The sequence below is a fragment of the Eubalaena glacialis genome, chromosome 2 (assembly GCF_028564815.1).
Source record: "Eubalaena glacialis isolate mEubGla1 chromosome 2, mEubGla1.1.hap2.+ XY, whole genome shotgun sequence".
NCBI classification, from domain to species: domain Eukaryota; kingdom Metazoa; phylum Chordata; class Mammalia; order Artiodactyla; family Balaenidae; genus Eubalaena; species Eubalaena glacialis.
The window spans coordinates 129056798-129069198 of NC_083717.1; the positions used below are offsets into that span (position 1 = coordinate 129056798).

Sequence of the window (12401 nt, forward strand, 5' to 3'; positions counted from 1 at the left end):
TAAAAAATCAAACTGAGCAGTGATTGTATATGTATGTGATTACTAACTTCTGTTGAAGTTGATGCTGCCTTTGTGGCAAACAGTGGGTTCTGGCATGATGGAGAAGGGCGGTGTTCTCCTTTTAGAATGAGTACATCATGCAGAACAAAGGTGCTTTTATAACAACTCATCTAAAGTTTAGACATTAAAAAAATGTGTGTGACTTTTAGAGAGCCCTTAAAAAGCCTGACCGTTGATAATAATGAGACGGAGATGCTAGTAAAGAGTGCTATTAATAGAGATTTTGGCCTAGGGACCCCAAAATACCGTGAATCTTGCCCTGCCATAGCCACTTCTCTCTTCTGGGTCCCCGAGGGAAATACATGCTCAGGTCAATGGTGGGCAAAGCAGGGCAGATTTATAACCAATTAGGACATTGGCCCCAAACCCCAATGTTAATTTCTAGTCAGTTAGATGAGATCCTAAGGAGAATTCCTCGACCTCAGCTGGTTCATTTTAAATGATCTGAAACCAAAGACCAAACAGATTCTTGCATCTTAATACTTAAATGACTTATAAGATGCAGCCATCAGCGTGAGAGGAAAGGACAATTAAGAGAGCGTTATGTGCCCCAAAGGCTAGAGCAGAGCTGGCTTAGCCTTCCCAGGCTGGTTCAGCAGATCCTGGGCCCAGCTGCCCCATGAGAGAGAGTGTCCAAGAAAGGGAAGGAAGGGGTTGGAGAGAGAGAAAAAACAAAAGGGCCAGAATGCCAAGGTGGCTGGGCTTCTCCCAGGTTGAGCAGGCCTGGGTGGTCTTCTTTCTTTGGGTTCTCGGGAAGGAGCAAGCACGAAAGGTATCAGAGGTGGCTAGGAGCCAGCTTTAATGGAACGCCAACCCGACTGGTTTCCCCACTGTGGCAGCAGGGAGTGGTGTCTCTCAGTTCCTGCAACATAGTCCCTTTAATCAGAGGAGCGGCTCCCCAGCTCCTCCAGGCTGCAGTGAGATGGGAGTCAGAGGGCTCCGCAGCACCCCACCCCCTCCTCCGTTCCCTCTAATGTTGCACTTACTTATGTGGCTCCCAAAAAGGAAATATAGGATTGGGTTTGCAAGGAAAGATGACTGTTGCTCTCTAAAATCTTTCAGATTTACACAGAAAAGGTGGTAAACGATAAAGGAGAAGGGGGGGAATGGAAATATCTTTAGAAGATTGCACTAAAAATGCTAAGGGTGTCTGAAAACAATGTGTCAACTAACTTCATTTAATTATATCAATAGTACTTAAGTGAAAACTTAAATTTTAATTCCAAATAGGAATGTAAAAGTTTTTGTACAGTCAACCAGGATTATGTTTAGTGTTGAGAAATCCCCTGTAGGGCAATTTGCTTCTTTTTCTCATTGGAACTGCCTATCACCTTCTCACCTCACTCAAAAGGCATCTCACTGCCTCCATTCAGCTCTGTCCCACAGTGTGGTCTGTCTCCCCTGTTGAGAAAGGAGCCCCAGGAGGGCAGGAAGTCAACACAGTATCACATAGTAGTTAATCAATAGCAGTTAAAGGGATAAAGTGAAATTGTCTTATGTTAATTTAATTCTAGGATTTCTATCATTCCTTTTTTTGATGCTTATTTCATCCAGTGACTTAACCAACATTCTCTGAATGTTCTAGAATATTCTATAATAATAGAGCCCTTCCACATTAAGCCCTAAGTCAACGAACTCTGGTCAGTGAGCTATGGCCTTGTTAACACAAGGGCTTAGTTTTGGTCTCCTAATCTGCTTATTTAAGTTTCCCCTTTATTTGCGTAATATTTTTTTATTTAACCAAATAAGCACTTTGATACATTAAAAAGAAAGATTTTTTTTTTTTTTAAATAAGGAAGTTTTTAAAATTATTATTTATTTATTTATTTTTGGCTGTGTTGGGTCTTCGTTTCTGCGCGAGGGCTTTCTCTAGTTGTGGCGAGCGGAGGCCACTCTTCATCACGGTGCGCGGGCCTCTCACTATCGTGGCCTCTCTTATTGCAGAGCACAGGCTCCAGACGCGCAGGCTCAGTAGTTGCGGCTCACGGGCCTAGTTGCTCCGCAGCATGTGGGATCTTCCCAGACCAGGGCTCGAACCCCGTGTCCCCTGCATTGGCAGGCAGATTCCCAACCACTGCGCCACCAGGGAAGACCAAAAAAAAAAAGATTTTAAATACATGTCAGTTCTTCAGATTTCCACACTGATCCACAAGAATAAAGGGAAACTGGGTCACAGAATTTTATATGTGGAATCAAAACAACAACAAAACAACCTTGTAGAAGCAGCTCTTACGTTAAGTGTATGGCAAAGCAGACGGGTAGGCCCAGCCGGGGAAAGACCAGCTATCTCCTATGGGGCATCCCTGCTTGGCTCCATGCCTTGGTGAATTATTCAGTTTATTAATTTACTATGAAGAATAACCATCGCAGGGATGGGAATGCCATGGCTTTAAGGACCATCTAGGCGCACATAATTTCTAAATTTATATATCCATCCCAGTGTTCTCCCAGGAGCCCCAACTGCCTAAGAGACATCTTGTATCTCTAGTGAGCATCTCAAACTGATATGCCCATTGAAAAGCCCTGAATGCCTCCCCGACCCCGTCTTCCCAATTTCAGTAAAAGGCACCACTTTTTTGCCAAGCCAAAGTGTGATTCCATGCCCCACATATATGTCTATTAACAAGTCTTGGGGATCCATCTCCAAAATATGCCCTAAATCCATTCACTTCTCCCCTATACTACTGCTGCCACCCTAGTCAAGCCACATCACTGCTTGCCTGGGCTACTTTTAGAGCCTCTTCTACTACCCTGCAGTTTATTCTCTACACAGCAGCCAATGGGATCTTTTAAAAATGTAAATCCAGTCATGTAACTCCCTTGCTTCCTGTTGGCTTACAATAAAACCCAAACCTCTTCCAGTGGTTCTGCCCCTGCCTGCTTCTCTTGCAGTGTCTCCTGTTACTTTCCCCTTGTTTATAAAGCTCCAAGCGGATTGAAAGTTCAAAAGAAATGTTAGTCTAGTTCTTGCCTCACAGCTTTTCCTGTTTCCTCTGCCTAGCTCTAGCTTTGTCTCGCAGATTCTGGATCCTCATCAAGCAGTCGGCCAGAGGCGCAGCCAGGTTCTAATATCTGGAGGCACAAACCTGGGAGAAGGTTGAGCAGGGGTTGGGAGCAAAGAGGGGCCTGTGCTCTGCTCGGTGAAAGGCAAGCACAAAAAAAGGAGCTACCCTTACCTAACTTGTCTACATGCCTCAGACTCCCTTTCACATTGCTTGTTCTAAATCTTGTCATCACAGTTTTCTCTACCATCCTGTTGATGTACAACTTAAAAAAAAATTAGTTGAGAAATGCTTTTGGAAAATGCTCAGGGTGGGCTCCCCCTCTGGTTTTATATTTAATGTCACTTTCTCAAAGAAGCTGTTCCTAATCCCTATTCTTAAAACACCCATCTCCTCCCCCAGCAATCATCTAGTCCATTATTCAGCTCAGTTAATGGCAAAAATTCTTCAGTGCTATTACCATATTTGAAAAAGGTCTGTCAGTTACTCAAAAGTTAGACATATATATTCCATAAGCTCAGAAATTCCATTCCTAGGTATTTACCCAAGAAAAAGAAAGCATATGTTCATAGAGACTTGTTTAAGAATTTTCATATCAGCTTTATAAATAATAGCAAAAAACTGTCTGAAGCTCAGGTGTCCATCAAGAGGAAAATAAATAAGAAAGTTGTGTTATATTTGTACAAATGGATTGCTATTTAGTAATAAAAACAGCACAAATTGCAGATATCAGCAACAATGTGGGTGAAACTCAAAACAAAAAGTATGCAAGAGTACATACATCCTGTAGCATTCCATTTATATCAGGTTCTAGAACAGGGAAAACTAATCTGAGGTTAAAAAGAACCAGAACAGTGTGATGAGAGCAAGGAAAAGCAACATAAAAGAATTTGGGGGAGGTGACGAAAATATTTTATGCCTTGATAGATGGTTTTTTAAAAAAATTTTATTTATTTATTTTTTATACAGCAGGTTCTTATTAATTATCTATTTTATACATATTAGTGTATACATGTCAATTCCAATCTCCCAGTTCTTCCCCCCCACCCCCCTGCTTTCCCCCCTTGGTGTCCATACGTTTGTTCTCTACATCTGTGTCTCTGTTTCTGCCTTGCAAACTGGTTCATCTGTACCATTTTTCTGGATTCCACATACATGCGTTAATATACGATATTTGTTTTTCCCTTTCTGTCTTACTTCACTCTGTATGACAGTCTCTAGGTCCATGTCTCTACAAATGACCCAATTTCGTTCCTTTTTGTGACTGAGTAATATTCCATTGTATATATGTACCACATCTGCTTTATCCATTCGTCTGTTGATGGGCATTTAGGTTGCTTCCATGACCTGGCTATTGTAAATAGTGCTTCAGTGAACACTGGGGTGCATGTGTCTTTTTGAATTATGGTTTTCTCTGGGTATATGCCCAGTAGTGGGATTGCTGGGTCATATGGTAATTCTATTTTTAGTTCTTTAAGGAACCTCCATACTGTTCTCCATAGTGACTGTATCAATTTGCAATCCCACCAACAGTGCAAGAGGGTTCCCTTTTCTCCGCACCCTCTCTAGCATTTGTTGTTTGTAGATTTTCTGATGATGCCCATTCTGACTGGTGTGAGGTGATGCCTCATTGTAGTTTTGATTTGCATTTCTCTAATAATTAGTGATGTTGAGCATCTTTTCATGTGCCTCTTGGCCATCTGTATGTCTTCTTTGGAGAAATGTCTATTTAGGTCTTCTGCCCATTTTTGGATTGGGTTGTTTCTTTTTTTAATATTCAGCTGCATGAGCTGTTTATATATTTTGGAGATTAATCCTTTGTCTGTTGATTTGTTTGCAAATATTTTCTCCCATTCTGAGGGTTGTCTTTTTGTCTTGTTTATAGTTTCCTTTACTGTAATGGTTCTTATCACTAGCTTTAATTTCCTTATTTGTTTGTATTAGCTCCAAGGACCTCAAATGTCTGATTCTTCACTGTATCCCTGTTGCCTAGGGCAAGGGCTGGACATTTGGTGGAAACTCAGTTCATATCTGTGGTTGGATAGATGAGTCCAAATCTGTATGGTCAGTGCCTTCTCTCCCCATAGGCAGGCTTGCACTGGAATTCACAGGAGGAAGCCTTCTTGGTGAGGATTGAATTACGACAATGGTGTCGGATGAATCAGGCCGAAGTGCATTTGGGACATTACTCTCGGGTCAGGGAGAGTCTGCGAGTGATTCAGAATCTTGGACATCTTGTCTGGGGAGTCTGCCTGGGAGAGTCTATTCTGCCTAGGTAGCTGTGCTGGTCTTCCTCCCACCCCACTTTCTGTTTGACTCCTTCTTTGGCAAGGATTTTGGTCAATGATCTAGAGGGCCTGGAACTGCTCTTTTTCTTTAAAGGTAACTTTGCTTATCTTCTGGTCATTATGTTGATCTTAAAGTTTATTTATCAGAGACTATTCTTACCAACCTTATTTCCAAGTTCTTAGGGGAAGTTTTAGTGTAACCCCCAGGATGGACCTACAAACCACTATTATAAAGTTCCCAAAATTGGGGTGGGGGTTGGTGATTGTTCTAGAGAGTGAATAAATAAAAACATCTCACTTTAAGATTAAAATATGGAAACAATGTGATATATTACACTGTGTAGTTTTTTCCATTATTTTTTAAATAGGAAATGTAATCCACATATTTTGCTTCTTAGCTTCCAGATATTCTTTTGGAATAAGTGTGAGAAGCCAGCTGAACCATTTTTAGAAACTTTCCTTCTCCTCCTCCCCCTTGTCCTTTGGATTCAGAGGCTGTGCTGTGCAGGAAAACCAGACCAAGAACCTTAAAAGGGTTTGACTTTAACTGCAACTTCTGTTCTGGATGAATGTATTTGGGTGCTAAATAGGCAAATTAGATACCCATGCTTCCTGATTAACAGTCTTCTTAGAATATTATTTGTATTCCTGGAAACATGACAGCAGGAAAGAGGCAAGGCTTAGACTAAAAGATGTGGCTGGATGACAAATAGAAGTCTTGAAGTGACTTTGCTGGAATCAGCTCCCCAAATAACCCACTTGAGATAAATTCCACTCTCCAGGTGAAATTTCTGTCTGTATCTTCGATTTGTGCCTGATTCTCAAAGATAGAATGTTGAACAGAGACTCTGTTTACAAGACGTTCTGACTGGGCTGTACCCAGACTGAGATGTGCCTGACATCTGGAGTTAAATCCAGATACCCAGTGACTCACATGGGGTCTGAAGGGCTTCCTGGGTAAAAGGCTTGAATCCTCTCCACAGCTGGGGTTGTCACATCAGATGTGCCTGACGGACTGAGGACTATGGAAGTCCTGGGATGATGGAGCTCTTGAAAGAGGGTTCACCTTCATCCTGGGGCAAGGAGTCTGCCTCAGAGCAGAGGGGAGGGGAGTAGTGGTGTGCGGTAAAGTGTGTTCCCGGTTCTGGAACCCATCTTGAGCAGCCACCTGGGCAGTGTGGGTACCCAGTGAAGGGAAAGGGCTGTGGGTGTAACTCGGGAGACCTGTCTCAGCTGACTCTCCGCCTGGACTTCTCCCCTCTCCTTGTTCCATAGGTGTAGGAGGGAAAGAATGTTCTCTGTCTCCCACTGCTGGAGCATAACAAGCTCTGCCTGCAGTGGCAGAGGAGGTACCAAAGTGGCAACTGTAGAGTCCAGGGTCTGGCTGGCTGTGACAGTGAGCAAGAGCCGGGGTTGATCCTTGGGTACATCCAAAACTCACCCTAGGAGTTTCAGAAATTCTTGATAATGGGAACTCTGAGTGGAACTAAACTTCTGACATCAACAGTTTGGGGCTTGGAGGATCTGATCTTAATGTTAATAAACTGTGTGTTAAAGCCTGAAACGTTCAATTTATAACATCTTTGAGTAGTTTTCAATTTGTAACGTATCTTAGGTTAAATAAGTACCAGTTTAAGATCAAAGACCAAATATCTTTGTTTCTGAGAAAGAGTAAATATTTTCCTCTTTGCTCTTTAGATGGCTGTTTTTCAAGAAGTAGCTCTCAGTGGTTAGTTGTTAGTGGTTGTGAAATCAATTTAATGAACTAAAGAGCTAAAACAGTGAAATAGAATTACATGAAGTAAGGATAAATACTATTTTGTGAAACTTGGTTTTAGTTATATACATATATATGATTCATCATGATGTAAAATTTATGTCTTTCTCTTCTGAGTCAAGACAGAACATTTTGATAGTTACTGCTTTAGACCGCTCTCAACTTTCCTCAATATCTTTGATATGTATTTTAATTTTGGAACGTACTATGCAAGTAAGTGTAACTTGGTCCAGCTTTTGCAACGTGATTTTTTTGTATTTATATGGGAGCACATGACAACCCCCCACAGTATATTTCAAATCCCAGGAAACTGGAAAATGAAACCGATTTCTCTGTTGGTGGGTATGAGGATGTTAAATTTTTTTATTTTCCCAAAGCCCAGATTTGTGGCTGGAATCTCTCTTTTGGCTGATGTGTCTTCCTCAGGGTGTATCTTCTCAGGGAATCTGAATACTAGTTGTTAAGTGTCCTGGGAGTATTGGTCAGTACGGTGATTAACAGTGGAAAAGTTTTTCCTATTATTAATGCCTAGGTTGTGTAAGAGTATTTGGTATCATGGACCAATAAAAATGGATGAAATAAAAAGAATGTTTAATGTTTGGAAGGCTAATTTTAGATATGTAAGAGACACAATTATGTGAAAAAAATCGATCTTAATTATTGAGTAATAATCTCTCCACCCCTCCCCCTCCCCCCACACACACTCCAAGTGCTAAATAAATACTTTTTGATTGTTGAATGATTAATATATTTTCATTATGATTTTGGGAGATGAGCTAAAAATCTCAGATCAGGCACATGTTTAAAAATATTTACATGTGAATACTCTTGGTTAAGACTTGGGAAGGGTGACATGGAAAAAATAACTTTGGTAGTTTATGACACATATTATGGAAGATCTTTGGGTATGCATGAACCTTAGCCACATGTGCTAATGTATTTAGAGCTCAGGATGGGAGCATTAATTTTCGAGGTGGCCCAACAAGTTTACTAGGTTGTCCAGCTGTGTAGTTTTTAAATAACAATAATAGCATGGAAAATGAGGATTATCATAGATATCACAATTTGAAGGAAACCATGAAAACAGGGTTTAGAGAAAAGTAATAAATATTATTAAAGAATTTGAAAATGAGTTCAATGAGAAAAGTCTGAAGAAAACAGCATTTTGATTAGAGAAGTGTTATTGGGATTCGTTGCTTAAAAAATGGTTTTAAAATAACGTCAGCATGAACTATCACTGAGCAACAGCAGCCATCAGTTTTTATGATCTCAGGGAGTTAGATATTTCTAGGGGCAACCCCCAGAGGTAGGATATGAGTTAACTCTTCCCTTGCCTACAGAGTTTTTAGTTCAGTAGCATTCACTGAATGCCTGATATGTTCCAATGTCCTCACATCCTTCTACAGGTGTGAGAAATTTTATTGGCTATAAAGTATAAGATAATAGTTCTGCTTTTCTTGTACTAGATGGTTAAGATGAATGGATGTGAGGGTGGGAGCTCATTTTTTTTTTTTTTTTTTTTTAATTTAAGAAGAAGATCCAACCTATGTGTATTTTAATTCATCACAAATAGGAATGTGAGGTTTTGGAAGTGTGGACGTAAATGAAACCCTAAAGTCCCTTTGAGTAGGGCTTTTCGTAGTACGTGAACTAGAGAGATGTTTCGTTTCCCTCCGTTATTCTGCTACTTTGCCCACTCTCTTCACTTCAAAATTTTACATCTCAAAAGAGGGAAACGTGATCTAATTAAAGTGAAATTGTAAGGTGTGAATTACTAGTATCCTAACATGGAAGAGGGTGGAGCAAGAGATGAATATCTTTAGTGAAAAATGTTAACAAATCAATTGATTTCCAGGTATGGCATGTGTAGAGATAGTGGTTCTCATCCTTGGCTACACAGTAGAATCTCCTGGGAAGCTTTAAAAAGCCCATTTCCCAGGTCATGTTGTAGACCAGCTACATCAGAATCTGGGTTTGGACTTAGGCATCAGTACTTTTTAAAAAAATTTTTATTTATTTATTTATTTATGGCTGTGTTGGGTCTTCATTTCTGTGCGAGGGCCTTCTCCAGTTGCGGCAAGTGGGGGCCACTCTTCATCGCGGTGCGCTGGCCTCTCACTATCGCGGCCTCTCTTGTTGCGTAGCACAGGCTCCAGACGCTCAGGCTCAGTAATTGTGGCTCACGGGCCTAGTCGCTCCGCAGCATGTGGGATCCTCCCAGACCAGGGCTCGAACCCGTGTCCCCTGCATTGGCCGGCAGATTCTCAACCATTGCACCACCAGGGAAGCCCGGCATCAGTACTTTTAACTCCGCAGGTGATTCCAGTGCACAGCTAGAGCTGCCAGCCCCTGAAAGGAGACATTTTTGAGCAGAGGGCTTTTGGATACATGTTGCTTGTTCCATGCGTTTTTCCTTTCCTTCCAAAATGACAGCAAGGGATTTAAAGTCACTTATTTAGGAGCAAAGGCTGCTACATGACTCTTTTGAACTTTTTCAGTTTCCCAAGTGACCTTATAAATAAGTAAAAATTGTGGGAAGGGAGTAAGTCCATGCCAGACACCAGCCTATATGTTTTAGATGTTCTATCTTATGTTGCTGTTTTAAAATTCTTACATACAAAAGAAAAACTGAATCCAGAAAATGTAAATGTTTCTCTCTTACTTAATTCTCACAACAACTTTTTGAACTAGAAATTATTCTACAGAGAGGTCCAGGCTCAGGGCTGCCCACCTATAGTTGTGCAGGTTATATATGAATGGCACCTTTTGAGGTTGTGCAGTTTACCTGCACAGCTTTCTGTGGCTGCCTTGTATAGGCCTGGGAAATAGCCTGAGCAAAGGGTGCTTTGAATATGAAAGACGGAAGGGCCTTTTCCCCTGGAGTCAAGGAATGAAGAATGATGTATATCATTGAGCTTAGAGGAGACACATTTTGAAGGACCACAAATACTTTAAATGCCTCAGAGGAGTCTTGGCTGGATCCAATAGATATAAAGACATCTACAAACAAAGGAAAAACATGGTAAAAGCCTGGGTCTTAGCATGAATTTGTGGTATGTGCATGGTAATCTGAGAAGGAGGGAGATGTGAGACAGTTATGAGGATGTTCAGTAAATGACATGGAGTGGCTGGGCTTGGCTGATGGAAATGGGAAGCAAGACAAAGCCCATCAGACCAGGCTGTTGAGGCAAACACAGAGAGGCCTCTGGGGATTCAGAGGCGACTGGTTCTCTGTGGCTTCATTTGCCCTCCTCAGCCTCAAATGGAACTAATATGGCTATTGTCACTTGGTTTTAGGGCTGAGGGCTGTATTTCTTTGTATAAATGTGGATAGGATAAAAAGGAACAGAAGAGAAATTTCTCCTATGTTCATGTTAGCAAGATGGCGGTTATTAGTGGGCTTTTAGTGTAAGCTCCTTCTATTGTTCTGTGATACCTGAACCACCAATTTTATTCATTTTTTGAATGAGGTAAATTTGCCAAAATCATCATTTAATGGACAAGGAATATGTGAAATGAAAATGGAAAGTGATCTACTCTTCTCCCGAGGAGGAGGGAATGGGTATAACATCCACTGGAGAACTGGTTCACGAGGAGGGAACTGGCCTGAATGAAATTACGAAGAAAGTCTTCAGTGCGCATTGTAGTTTTCCCTCTTCCCAGGAAACTAATTTCTATCAGAAGACCCTATAACGTAATTCAAACAATAGTGTTAAGAATGACTGCAACTCAAACTTTTGCTGCTGCAAAGGGAATTAATATTATCACATTGGCCGAAGGAATCCACCTCTGTAATTGTGGGAGTCAGGTATTAGTGACAAGATGGGGAGAGAGTCCTCCAAATAACACCACATAGGAGACTACCTCTTTTATGTGTATGTCTGTGTTCCCATCCTAGAAATAACAGGAGTGAAATGTTGTTTTAAAAAATATTTTAACTGCAGTGTTTACCTCCCTTAGCTTCCAGCTGCCCTCCCAGATAAAGTCCAAATGCCTGGGCATGGCCTGCAGGCTCCTTCACACTCTGGACCCAGCTGGCCTGTTGTTCCTTCCGACATTTCCTTTCCTGCACCTCTAAAAAGCCAGGCCCTTTCAGAAATTCATGCCTGGAAACATGGTTTCTCTAGCCCTGGGATATCACCTCATTCTTTACCCCAAACTTCTGTTTCTGGGAAAATTGCTATACATCCCCCAAATCACAGCTAAAATGTTACCTGCCTGGTGAAACTATCTCGAATTTGGTCAGTCCTTCTGGGGATTCTCCCCATATTTTCATATGATGCCTACTGTAGCATGGTGGTAGACACAGCATCCAATTTGAGTTATTACTACTTTAGCTGTTATGACGAATCCTGTTTTATTCTATTCCATAACTATGTATCTCTGATGATACATTTGTGAGACTTTGAAATCAGGACAGAAGAAAACAATCAGCATAAAATACATTTCCTTTGATGATTTTGTTGATTGATTACAACCCGATAAACTTAGACTTGTGAATAATTAGCAGATCTTCCTCAGGGAAAGTTAGTTCACACTTATGCTGGAAATCTGAGGGCATGCATATTTCCATGTCTGCCACAAGATCATAAATAAAAATAAATATTTCATAACTGTTTAACGTGGTTACCCTAAAATTCAATACATCTTTTTTTTTTAACATCTTTATTGGAGTGTAATTGCTTTACATTGTTGTGTTAGTTTCTACTGTATAACAAAGTGAATCAGCTATATGTATACATATATCCCCCTCCCTCTTACGTCTCCCTCCTACCCTCCCTATCCCACCCCTCTAGGTGGTCACAAAGCACCGAGCTGATCTCCCTGTGCTATGCGGCTGCTTCCCACTAGCTATTTATTTTACATTTGGTAGTGTATATATGTCCATGCCCCTCTTTCACTTTGTCCCAGCTTACCTTTCCCCCTCCCTCTGTCCTCAAGTCCATTCTCTACGTCTGCGTCTTTATTCCTGTCCTGCCCCTAGGTTCTTCAGATCTTTTTTTTTTTTTTTTAGATTCCATATATATGTGTTAGAATATGGTATTTGTTTTTCTCTTTCTGACTTGCTTCACTCTGTATGACAGACTCTAGGTCCATCCACCTAACTACAAATAATTCAATTTTGTTTCTTTTTATGGCTGAGTAATATTCCATTGTATATATGTGCCACATCTTCTTTATCCATTCATCTGTCGATGGACACTTAGGTTGCTTCCATGTCCTGGCTATTGTAAAGTGCTGCAATGAACATTGTGGTACATGACTCTTTTTGAA

General features: G+C 40.9%; 1 protein-coding gene across 9 annotated transcripts in view; it reads left to right on the plus strand.

Annotated features, from left to right (window-relative positions):
• AKAP6 (A-kinase anchoring protein 6) overlaps positions 1-12401 on the plus strand; it is a 570108-nt gene that overhangs the window by 208956 nt on the left and 348751 nt on the right. The window lies entirely within an intron of this gene.